The sequence below is a fragment of the Camelus dromedarius genome, chromosome 9 (assembly GCF_036321535.1).
Source record: "Camelus dromedarius isolate mCamDro1 chromosome 9, mCamDro1.pat, whole genome shotgun sequence".
Lineage (NCBI taxonomy): Eukaryota > Metazoa > Chordata > Mammalia > Artiodactyla > Camelidae > Camelus > Camelus dromedarius.
This window is the reverse complement of record NC_087444.1, coordinates 37,387,016-37,400,117: the sequence shown is the minus strand read 5'-3', so window position 1 is coordinate 37,400,117 and position 13,102 is coordinate 37,387,016.

Here is a 13,102-nt window from a genome sequence, read left to right as displayed (position 1 = left end):
GTGCTGAAGGGCATTAATTAGGAACCCATTTGCAATTCAAGTGTGAAGGCTAATTTTAAGTAAAACACTGACTTTCTAAGAATTGTCGCTTTGGTATAGAACCCTTCCACACCACAGATATCTGGAGCTTCCCATGCTCTAGGCACTGAGGAAGGTATTTGAAAATGTTAATGTTCCCATTTTACAGAAGACCACACTAAGGTTTCACCAAGGTTTCTGACTGGTAGTCACGGGGCACACAATTGGTGGGCAGAGCCTGCTGGCTTCCAAATTTTTTCACTGCACAGTGTTGCTTAATATATATTTCAGATGGGCTTGTGAATTTGTGAGAAGCAGTAAATGCTATTTAACTCAGGAGATTTCAATTTAAAGGGCTGTCACCTTTTGGTGACCAATGATGTTGGTAAGACGGTGGCTCCAACAGTCTGTTCAACCAACAAATACTTATTGGGCACTTATGTGCTAAGGTATGTGCTAGGACCTGGAGACCAACTGCCAGTTAGAGATAACAAGTTGAATGGTTGGATGCAGGCTCTGGCCTCTGCTTTCTCCCCAAATCCTAGTGAAATGACAGTTACCAGGATTCATTTTTTAAGGGCATAAAACTACAGGGACAAAGAATGGGAAAGGAGGCAGTGGCAACAAAATGTTGGAAACAGAAAAGCAAATGGGCAAGTGGTAACTGACTTAGTAAATCCAAAAAAGCTAAGGCTAAAATGCAGTGTAGGTCAAATCACAGAAAAAAGGACTCAGGGCAGCAACCAAGGGCATCTAGAAGTGGAGGGTAAAAGCAGGAATTAATAAAAAAAATTTTTTAAAAAGACTGAATGAAAGTCTTTTTAAGAAGCAGTTGGATCCCTGGATCCCCTCCCACATCCATCCCCCCAAGACTGGAATTTTTTTCTCTGGAGAAGGTAAAACAGAGGGTCCTTTAGCTAGGGTTCACTAGGAACAGTTGAGGGCAGGGGTACCATACTAAAAATTATATATATTTGTATATGGGGGGGTGTCTCCTTTGATATTAAATAATATGAAAGCAAAAAAATTCAATATAAGATTTAAAGAAAATCTCACAGGAAATAGAACAAAAAGACAAAGAGATGGAAAATGAGAGAAAAGGAAAGAAAATTAGAGGAATATTTCAAGAGAATAATAGAAATAACAAGAATTCCATAAAGTTAGAATAGAGAAAATGGAGGGAAGAAAACAAAAAACAGTAATTCAATAACATTTTCCAGAACCAAGGTACATGAGTTTTAGATGTAAAGGACCCACCCAGAAGTGCCCAGCACAATGAATGAACAGGGACCAGCACCAGGTACATCAGATGACTGGGACAAAGAGAAGCTCCTTGATGTTCCAGAGAAGAACAGAGCAGGTTTCATTATGAAGGGCCAGGAATTAGAAAGACATCACACTTTTCCACAGCAATTTGGGGAGCTACAGGAGAATGAAGTAAACCATTCCACATCCTGAGGAAAAATTACCCCCACCTAGAAGTCTGGTTCCAGCTGGAGTATCATTGAGGTATGAGGGTTTATGAAAGACTCTTTCAAACATGCAGACTCCCTCTGTCTCTTCTCAGGAGTCTGCTGGAAGAGACACCACCAGAACAAGGATTTAAACCAAGGAAGCAGAGGATCTAGGAAAAGGTGGATGCAGCCTAGAGAGAGGTGATAAAGGCCCCTAGAGTGAAGGGCACAGAGGTCTCCTGTGCAGCTGGGCTGGGAGTCAACCAGCCTGGACTGGAGAAGGCTTCGAGAGACATCTTCACGATGAAATTAAGAATGTATTTGAAGATACAGAAAAGAAAGAGTCATAATTTCAGGGAAGTTTTGAGATAAATTACTGACAGATACACAGGAAAATTTAAGCAAATATTCATAGATTAATGGCAGGGAAATAAAATGATATATAGAAAAGGAGAAGTAAATATGGTAAACCACATGGTTCAGCAGTAAGTCTGGTAAATCACATGTGAATGACATTTGCATAATGATAACAATGTAAACAGTGAGTGCTGATCTAACCAAGAGTACGGTGACCATATTTGGAGGAAAGGATGGGGGACAGGATGTGTGCATGTGTGATAGGATTAGGGGAGGGGAGGGTGGGCAAGAGACCTCACTCATCCATCATGGGAGATCAGTAGATGCTTAAAACTGAAAACTCAAGAGGTAGCAGTATATGCATGCTAATTAAAAATATAAAGGTAAATACAAAACTAATTGGTTAAAAGTTTAAAAATGTCGATTCTGGGGAACAGGAAATGTAATGGGGGTTACAGGCCTAGTAGAACTATTTGATTCTCTCAACTGTGTGCTCGTATAACTTTAATAAAAGCAAAATTTACAGTAATTTTTTTTTTAAAAAAGAACTTGGTTTCAGAGTCCCTGACAGCACAGACATGGAGAACAAGTGTTGAAACCAGTAAATAAAACAGAGAGTGAACTAAGTAGTGTTTGTGGTGCTACAGCAATTTCCAGGAAGGATTTAATTGAGTCTGGGGGTCAGAATTTTAGCTGAGGTCTGAAATATGAACAGCAGTTAGCAAGGTAAAAGGATGGTAAGGGTTGGTGGAATAGTGTTCTGGGGAGAAGGAACAGCACGTGCAAAGGCCCAGAGACAAGCCAGAAAGCAAAGCATAGTGAAGAGGCTCAAGTGCAGAATTCAAGGGGAGGAGCACCTGAAGCTGAAAGGTGGCCTTGGGAGTCCCTGCCAGGGCTCATGGGCCATGTGGGAGGGTGGATTCTAGAGAGAAGAGTGTTAAGCAGGAAAGTGGCCCAGTGAGGCCTCCTTTTAGAATGCTCTCTCTGGCTTCATCGAGGGAGATAGACTGAGCAGAAGCAAGACTGGAAGCTCTTCTCCAGTACTTGTTAACTGTTCCCTCTTCCTGGACACTAGCCTACATTTATTTTTAGTTCCAGGGACAGACTCAGAATTTTTACTTCTGGTTTTTAGCAGAAGTTCACAGGCTTCCAAAGGGTGTTGTTGGGAATCCCACACAGTAAGAGTAGACAAAACTTGGTACTGTGCCTTCCTCAGTGTTCAATTGTATTACATCATGAATTTGTGCCTGTAGCTTCCAGATATCTATGGGTGATGAAGACAAAAGGAGGATCGTGAATGACAGAGAAGTGGGCAGCCCTCAGGTCCTTGGGTTCCCGGGTCTGGTCCACATAGCCAGGGCTGACTCAAGGAAACCAGGCTCAGAAGAGACTGATGAAGAAACCAGATGCTACTTTATTAACTGCTGCCAGTGGATAGACTGCCAGCAACCATAATGCTGATTCTTATCTCAGTCCCTGAACTCATTCTGAAAGAGCAGCTCAGGGTAGAGCATCCTTAGAGATAGGCTACTCCCCAGTGAACCCCAGTTCACCTGCATCAGGCCTGGCCTCTTCCCAAGTCCCTCAGCCTTTCATTTAGCCAAGGGCAACCACCTCCAAGTCTGGGGGACTCCTCACTCTAGCCCTCCTTCCCAAGCGTGCCGAATCCATGGAGAGGACCAACCTCAAAAGCACTGGTCCTACAAGGACTTCAGATTCTAAATTCCATGAAAGGCTGGGAGCAAAACACCTCCCCATACTGTGGTCCCTGTGTGTTCCATCCCTGGAGGCAGTGCCTGATCATGATGAGGAGAGAAGGGGTTCGAGTTTCACTTTGGTGCTTCTGAGGCCTCTCCCCGGTGCATCCCTGTGAGTGTTGGGGGTGGGGTAGCTTTTCCTGTAACTTCAATTAAGCAATAGATCTAATCTGCTACTTTTAATAAGCTCAGTAATTAGTAGGAGCCCTAGAGACTTCTCCCTCAAGTGGAAAAATACAGACAGTGGTAAAGTAGAACATTTCAAGCATAAAGTATATAGTGGGAAGACTAAATTTATCATGAACAATTATTAAAATTAAGCATGAACCAAATACCCAAGAAAATCATATTTAATGTTTCAAGGCCAACAACTTGGTCTGAAATGATTTTCTACTTTCAAGAGGCCTTTTAAAGAAAGGTACTAGTATAAATTCCTGATGTCTGAAGGATTAGACTCAAAGATGTAAAAATAAACAACCTATTTTTGTGTTTGAGAGGAGCAGATGCCCCTCTCCTCCCGTGCGTTCCCACGTGCCTGGAGGGAGGGCCTGCCTGGGCCGATTCCAGGAGGGAGCGGTTCAGGGGTTAGAGTTAACTGCGGCTTCTGAAAGAACTTGTCCCTTCAGCCGGAAAAATGCTCTCCAAGTCTTCTCTAAAAATAGTGCTCGCTGGGATTTTCCAGCTTGACATTCCTTCGGTTCCTATGACCAAGGACAACCAGAGCCAAACCATCTGCGCCCCTTACCGGGGCCTCCAGTGGAATCCCACCCTCTGTGGGACCCCAGATTGTGGTTCCCGCTGCCTCCAAACCCTGCTGGCACTTGTCAGTTCAGGGTAAGATTTGTCTGCTCAGCAGCTGCCTGGCTTCTCCCTGGTTGCCCTCCCCCTTCACTTCACATGGCAGGGGAAGGGGAACCATTTTCTGGGGAAGAAGACACAAAGTGTGGCTATAGGGGAAACTGAGCACTGCCTACACTTACCTCCAGTACACATGGCCACACGGAGCCTGCGCTGGCTAAACTAGCCTGTGATCCTCAGGGAGCTGCCGAGGTAGCCAGGAGGTGACATATGTAAACCAAACATTTGCTGATGGCTCACCCCCATGTGCCAGGCGCTGGGCCATGTGCTGGGGCCGCAAGGCTCTCTGAAAAGAACTGTGGAGCCATCAGAGACATGCTTGCTTCTGTCTGCCTAGCACCACCCCCTGCTTCTAATGACAGCACCCCACCCTATTCTGGGGCTGTTCCTCTTCTACTCCAATACCCACCTCCCACCTCCCAGGTGATGCTCAGCTAGGAAGAGTCAGCATCTGACCCAACAATGACCAATCATTTTTTTCTTCCGCCCTAGATTGTCTCAGGCTGGCTATGGGACCTGAGATGAGCCAGTGAGAATCCTACCCTGGGATTTTTGGCTCTAGAATGCAGGTATTTGCAAATTTTAATGTGCATAGGAATTGCTCAAAGGGTAGATTTTCAGGACCTCCCCCAAGAGTCTGATGCTTGGGCCTAAGGTGGGGGACAAGAATCTGCTGCTACAAGTATCTACAGGGCTACATGGCCAGTACAATCACCCAGGGTGAAAGGGCAGGGGAAGCTTCACGGGGCTAAACCGGGTCTTGAAGTCTAAGTAGGAGTTCACCCAACAGCATGTGATCCTGCCAACCGCTGTCTTCTTGTGACAGTCTCGTTGCTTGGCATATATGGCCCCAGGCTCTCCTGAGTTCCCTTCCACCTCTCTGGTTGCTCTTTTCCGTCATCTTTATGGGCTTAGCCCTGAGAGTTTGGGGTTCCTCTGGATGCTAGCTTCATCTCCTTTCCTATGACTCCAGAACTTTCTCCTACTAGACATCACCTTTGGAGGTCCTGAATTCCGTGAGACCAGAACATAACTCATAATCTCATCTGCTGCTCCCGCACCCACAATAAAGACACCCATTCTTTTATAAGAGGAGGAGGCAGCACTTTAATCAGGCATTCTGTGTGCCAGACACCGATCTACTTAGTTTTCATATATTAACTCGCTTAATCCTCAAAACAGCCCTAGGTGGAGGGCTAACCCCTGCACATCCTGCAGTGCTTGGCTAGATGTCAGCTCCTCCAGGAACACCCTCCTGAGTTCCCAGGCTGGGTCAGGAGCGCCTGCCCTGGCTTCCATGGCCCTTCACACCAAAGTATTTATTACACTATGGTGTGACTCACTGTTTACCCATCGGTCTGCAGTCCTTCCAGACCATGAGCCCCGAGAGGGCAAAGGTCTCATTTATCTCTATTGTATCCTCTGGGCCTGGCTCAGGGCCAGATGAGGGGTACACATGCAAGGAAGAGTTTGTGGAACATAGGATTGCATTCACTGGCTCTATGACCTCCAACAAGTCGTTAACATCTGTGGTCCTCAGTTTCCTCACCTGTAAATTGTAAATGGTTTAGAATTGTAGACACTCAGCAAATGTTTACTCATTATTGTTGTCATTATTTTGAACAAGCAGGCAAGGCAGGGCGAGGCATTCTGGAAAGAGGAGGCAGCCTAAGAAAAGGCCCTGATGGAAAGGTCTGAGAGGTTCAGAAAGAGATGGGTTCTCCTTCAGACAGAAGGGGGTTAAAAGGTATGTGAAGGGTAGAGGTAGAGACAGATGGGCAGGGTACACTGGGAACAGATTCTGAAGGACCCTACAGTCAGGGGGGCCACAGGAGTTGCACTTCGCTCTCTGAGCAGCAGACTAAGATGATCAGATCTGGGTGAAAATAAAAAGTATAGATGAATAATTCAAAGTCTTGGCTGTATCAAATGGGTAGCAGAGTTTTAGAAAAATGTACAGAGTCCTTTAAAAGAAAAAATGTCTGAGTCCCCAAGAATACATCTGTGGATGCCTAGGGGTCCCCAGATCTATTCAGGGAAAGCCTGGGGCAACCAGAAATGTTCCAGGAGTTCAGGCAGCCTGGTTCTTGGAGGTGGCGTGGAGGCCCCTGGATCCATAGGCACCTTGACAGACAGGACTTAGGTAAGTGATCAGAGAAGGCAGGAAAGCATGATGTAGGACATGCAAGGGCAAAGTCTGGGAAGCCAGGAGATGAGGGGAGGAAGAATGAAATGTGGGCTGCGAAACAGTCATGGTAGCAGAGAGGTTTTAGGAACTATTGTGAAAGGTCTGAATGTCACACCACTTCATTTTCAGCCTGCATATATGGGCAGACTCAAAGGTTATCTGTTTTAATTAAATACATTTGTTTGGAAACAATCTCAAAAAAAAAAGTTGTAAGTACAGTACAAAGAACTTTTCCCCCCTAAACTATTTGAGACTAAGTTGCCAAACTAATACCCCATCACCCCAAATACCTTAGTATTTATGCTTATGTCCTACAAATGGGGATGTTCTCCTTTACCAGAACACGACCATCAGAAGCAGGAAGTTATTATTGATACATTACTACCACCTAATTCTGATCCCATTCAAGTTTTGCCAAATGTAACAAAATGATCTCATTGAGAATCATGTGTTGCCTTCAGCTGTCAGGCCTCTTTAGTATCTTCGGAGGGAAGAGTTCCTCAGACTCGCCTTGACCTTCACGACCTTCACACTTTGGAAGACTATAGCCAATGATCTTGCAGACTATCCTCAGTTTGATCTGTCTGATGTTTCCTCAAGATTAGATTCAGTTTATACATTTTTGGCAGCAATAACCTAGAAGTGATGTATTCTCAGTACAGCCTATGAGGAGGCACGAGGCTTCTATTTGTCCTATTACTAATGATGTGCATTTTTTGGGATTAGGCTTGTGTCTACCAGGCTTCTCCACTGTTACTTTTTTTCCCCTTGTAATAAATAAACCTGGAACAATGTGAGCAATCCCAAATCAATATTGATTATAATGAATTCTAACCCATCAAAGAAATCATACATATTGACATTTTGATGAGGCATGGAATGCTGTTTCTCATTAAACTTTCAACTTATTAGCATATTAATATAGATTCACTACTTCGTATTTTTCCCCAATGAATTACAATCCATTGAAATCTTTTTTTTTTTTTTTTTTTTTTTTTTTTTTTTAATGCTCAAATTGTCCCTGATCTGGCTAATGAGCTCCTGGGTTTTTTGCTTTTGTTTTTATTTTTTAGTTTTGTTTTTATTTTTAGTTTTTTTGATGTGTCTCTGTTGTTCTTACTTTCTGGCATAAATGTTCCAAGCTCACTTATACTTCCCTGCCCCAGCCCTGGAATCAGCCATTTCTCCAAGAAGCCCTGATTTATTTTATTGGAGAATGTTACTTAGAAACTGAGATCTAGGCATGAGATATATTCAATGGGCTGTTGCTGCTCCCAGGACTGAGCTCTCAGTGCAAACAGCTAGGGGATGTGTGTATGTATATAAACACACATACACATGCACACATTTACACCTGTGTTTTTTCTCTGTGTGTGTATTGAAATCTGTGGGTTCACACTGATACCTCCAACTCCAATCCAACATTCTAGTTTTTTCTCTTTCTGTTATTTATAAATCCCTTCTCTGGCAGTGAGAAACCGGACTATTGTCTTTCGTGTATTAACTTCATCAGTGCCCCAGTTTGTAATCACTTTCCCGTCTCCACCACCACCCCCATCCCTGCGCAGATGCCCTCTACCATACGACCCCACCTTGGGCCACTCCCCTCCTGTGTGGGCTCACTTCACCCAGCTCAGGTTCTGACACCCCATGTGGATGCCCTCCTCACCCCACCCAGGCTAATAGCCTGAGTCAGGCCAGCCCCCCACCCTCCAAAATGGGTTTGCTCTTCACACCCAACTTGGGCTCTGAAACTGTGTCCTCCTAACCACTGTGCAGGAAGCTGCCCTCTTCACCTTGCTCAGGCTAACACTCCAAACCAGGCCATTCCCTCATCCCCACCTGCAGAGACACTCTCTTCACCCTGCTCAAATTCCCAAAACCAGCTGTGGGTCACCACAGCTCCTCACACCAGCCCCGGGCACAGACGCCTATCATGTCCTGCCCACCTAAAGGCTTGAGGGCCAAATCAGTAGGAAAGAGGAGGAGCACCGCAAAGATTTTGGTTTTTATTTTGAGCAGAGAAGCTAACTGTGGTGTTGAGACAGCTGGCTTGTCTGCTGTCCCCAGAAGACTACTAGCCCTGTGGGGCAAGGCCCAGCTAGTTCACTTCCCTGTCTTCAGCATCTTGAGGGTCACCCATGCGTGCCCATGGTCCTCTGGAAGGTGGCAGTGACTGCTGAGGAGCAGCAGGCAGGAGGGCCCTGGAGGCCACATACCTCAGCCACATATTCGGATGCCCATGCATGCAGACAGTGGAAAGCTGCCTTGCCCAAGAAATCAGGCAGTTGCCCAGGTGATGGAATTTATGGTGTGCTGCAAGCTTGTCTGCCCTAAAATAGCTCTCTTGCTCACAGTCTAAACTAGCAATTTATTTCTTTGGATTTCAGACCTGGTGTTTAGCACTGCCCCAGCTGGGGAAGAGTATGTAGGCTGAGGAGAGGAAGGCAGCGGGGCAGCAGCAATGACACTTGGACTCTTAGTCCCAACTCTGCTCCCTTCTGTGTGACCTTGACAAGTAATTTCCCTCCCTGGCCTTATTTTCCCATCTGGAAAGTGGTGACTTCTAAGGCCCTTTCAAAAACTAAGGTCTGTCCCTCACACAATTAGTTTAGGGCTGGTTCTGTTTCAGACCGTCTGCACACCAGGCACTGCGCTGAGCACTCAGCTCAATGCATCCAGCGCCGATGAGGTAGGTGATGAGGATGCTAAGGTTCAGAGAGTTTAATGATTTACCTCTACACCGTTATAGCCTGTGAAGTTCTGGAGCCAGGACTCACACTCAAGTCTACCTGACTCAGGATTCCCAGCTGAGACAGCCCAGGCGCTAGGGCTGGAACCGTGGGCTACAGTTTTCCTTTTATGTCAGAGCAGTTCCAGTTCAGCTCAATGCTAGAAACACAGCTTCCAGTGTGGGCAGTGGCTGGTCTGAGGCTGTGTTTGGTGACACCTGCCTTCAGGACTGGAGCTGGCAAGCAGGGCAGCGTCAGCTGGACTCTTGTGCGGAGGACCGTGCTGTCCAGGGGAGTTCCTGCAGCAATCTCCCAGCGGCAAAACCTCCTAGGGGGTTGTCCTAGTTATGGCCAACCCAAGAATTTCCAGAAACTGATTTCCCTGGTGGGTGGGGGGAAGCAAGAGGGAAGAGAAGGTGGGGCAGGAGAAAGAAAATCTGAGAGGCCACATGCAAAGATCACCAGAGTCCAAATTCCAAGAATCATGAAAACATGAACCTTGACCAAGCCTCAGAAGCCCTGCGTGTGGATGTTCTCAAAGGGCATTCTGTGGAACATAGAGGATGTCCACTGTCACAACTGGCTGGGAAAGCCTACACTTGAGCCTTTCTGAAGAGTCACATCTACTCAGTCACCCATAAAACAGATTAAAACAAAAATCTGTTTCATTGAGTTTAACCTCGAGTCTTCCAATCCTTCTTGGCCACCCATAATATGATACGCCCAGAACACACTTTGGGAAACCTAGACTTAGGCTTTTACAGATGGGAAGAGGAATGTCAAGAGTGAGGCTGCCCGCGGCAGGCAGATCCGGCATGGGGACCAGAGGCCAGCTGGGCAGGCGGGCGCTTCACTGCAAAGCCAAGCCATGCTGCTTGCTGCTTCCTGGCACCTGCTGTAACATACCCTTTCAGACGGCTCTTCAGGGTGCCAACCACCTTACATTAACTGGAACCTCTGAAATACCTTCTCAACACCCACATATCATCTGTATGCCAAGCTGAAACAATTACAGTGTTTAGTTTCCTATCTGCTCTGAAGTTTTTAATTCCAGGCTAGCATTTGTTAGATGATTCTGAGTAGGTCAAAAATGGATTCACAGTAAAACAGTGCCAAATATTTTAAATATTGAGGACAGATGTAACATGCCACAGGCTGCTGACAGCCTTAAATTACTGCCTTAAAAAGGGACATTTTAAAATCACTGAATTCTTTCCCAAACAAAAATTAAGATGCTTATAATCTGAAGTTCACATCTTGTCTGCCTTTTCTAGAACTTTAAATAGATGGTTCTTTAAAGAAGTTGATCGGGTGAGGTGGGTTTAATGGGAGGGAGGATAAGGAAGATGGCAGAGCCAGATGATCATTTAGGAATGTTAATTCCATTCTACACAAAAAAATAATTTCAATGAAATGTTCTAGGAAAACACTGTATATGAAAATATCTCAACGTCCTTGTGATTATCTTGAGCTGCTTGATGATAACAATCAAGATAGAAGACAAATGTTAACAGGAATGGAAAAAAATTTAACCTTACCCACATAGGAATTTCTTAATGAGATTAGAAACACTTGAACGGTTAGGCTCCCTCCTGTTTGAAACGCTGCCCAAGGTTGGGGAAATGACTTCATGATCTCTCAACCCTCCCTCACAGAACCCTGGTCCACAGTGATCTGGCTTCCCAAACTCCTGCTATCTCAGCACTGTCTCTTCTCTGTTCAAGCTGTGAGATTCCCTCAGAGTCAGAGCCCAGGGAGAGACTTCTGGGCTGTCTTAACCTTGGCCTGGCTCTTTGCTCTAGCAGGATGCACTGTCCACCCACAGTGGGGGTCTTGGCTTCTTCCTCCTGCTCCCAAAGGCGCGTCTTCTCTGTCTCCTCCTAGTCAGAACTCACCATCTGAGCCTCATCAAGCAAGTCAGAGAGCATCCAGACAGCACCTTGCATCCCTGTGCCATCTGCAGACTTCTACAGGGTAAGGAATATAGTATTAAGTGACAAGCACTGTCCTCGACTCCAGAACCCAGGGCTCAGGCGTGGGATCCCACAGGAACTGCACCGAGCTAGCGGTTACAGGATATCCATCCCTCATACCTCTATTTTCTTTAGAAATGAGATGATATTTTAACTACTAACTGTGAAATGCCACAAACAAAAAGGGCAGATTCTGTAGGGGTACAAATGGGGCTGCTGGAACCACGTTAGCATTTCTGAGAGGTATTTTCAGGGTCAACAATCACACTGAAGACCTGTTGTATGCCAGGCACAAGTGTACCTCCTCCAATAGTCACAACGACTGGAAAGAAATTTTATCCCCACTTTACAAAGAAAGGAGACCTGGGAAGGGTGATGTTCCTCAATTTTGGTTTCTTGTTCTACTTCTTGATCAATTCCTCATCTGTCTAAACTTGCCTGATTCAAAAGTAATAAGGCTTCTGTGAGGCCAGAGGAAGCACCAGGATTGGAACCCATTGGAGCCCATGCCCTCCCCAACCTTCCAGCTGCCTCTCTCAATGTGCTGTTCCCAATCCAGAGGTAGCAGGATTGGGAATCCATAGTGGGCTAGCAATGTGTGTGAAAGCCACTGGGCAGGTGAACAGGCAGGCTGGCCTCCCACATGCATTCAGGAACATCTGTCCTGGTGAAGGTCTGCACCTCAGGGCCTGCCAAGAGCCCTTACGACAGGTGATCCCCAAAGCCATTCATGCCTTAAGAGGCGGAGATCATCCTAAGGAGTGGCAGGCACCCCAACCTGCCTTTCTCAGCAAAGTAACTGTGGCTGCAGTCCAGACATTCCCCCTTTGCACAGATATATTGTACACTTTCTCGTTGGGTACATTCTCTGCCACTTTGTCCCCACCTAACAAGGATGACTCCTCCATCCATGACAGAGTGGGGAAAAGGTTGAACAGGAGAATCACATGTGCCTAGGACAACGGATGAGAATACTTTCAATTGTTTTCACTTTCCCCATTTGTTCAAAAAATGATACAATGAATACCAGCACAGCACCACAATTAGCCCGAACTCAGAAGCTATACTGCTTGGGTTCAAGTTCTGGCTCTGATCCTAGTAGCTTCTTAGTCTACCCATCCTTAGCTTCCTCATCTGGAGACTAAAATGGAGGTGATGGCAATACCTGCCTTAGAGTCGTTGTGAAGATTAAATCCATTTATACACATCTAAAAGAGTCATTGGTATTTAGCAATCTCTAACGTAAATACTTACCATTACAATGTTATTGCTAGTATCATCAAATAAAATAAGCCCCAAAGTATTATTCACCAAACTTCCTAAACTCAATTTTTAGGCAAAATATGATGAGTTAACAATTTCTACAACTGCTGATAGATGTACAGAATGATGTGACCTTTATGGAAGGGATTTTGACAATATTTAACAAAAACTACAGATGTACATTTACCTTTTGACTAGATAGACCCACTGCTAGTATTTTACGCTAAAGATGCATTTCCACAAGTAAAAGCAACACATGCACAAGGTTATTCACTGCAGCATTATGTAAAAACAAAGGACTGGAAATGTCCTAAATGTGTATCTATAGGAGGCTGGATGAATAAACTATGGCATATCCACATAACCAAGTACTATGAAGCCATAAACAAGAATAAAGACTAAACTGATATAAAACAACTTTTAGGCAATATTAAGTGAAAAAGTACATATTGTCTATCCACTGAAAGGACCTAAAGGCAACAGCACCAAGAAACATTAAGCA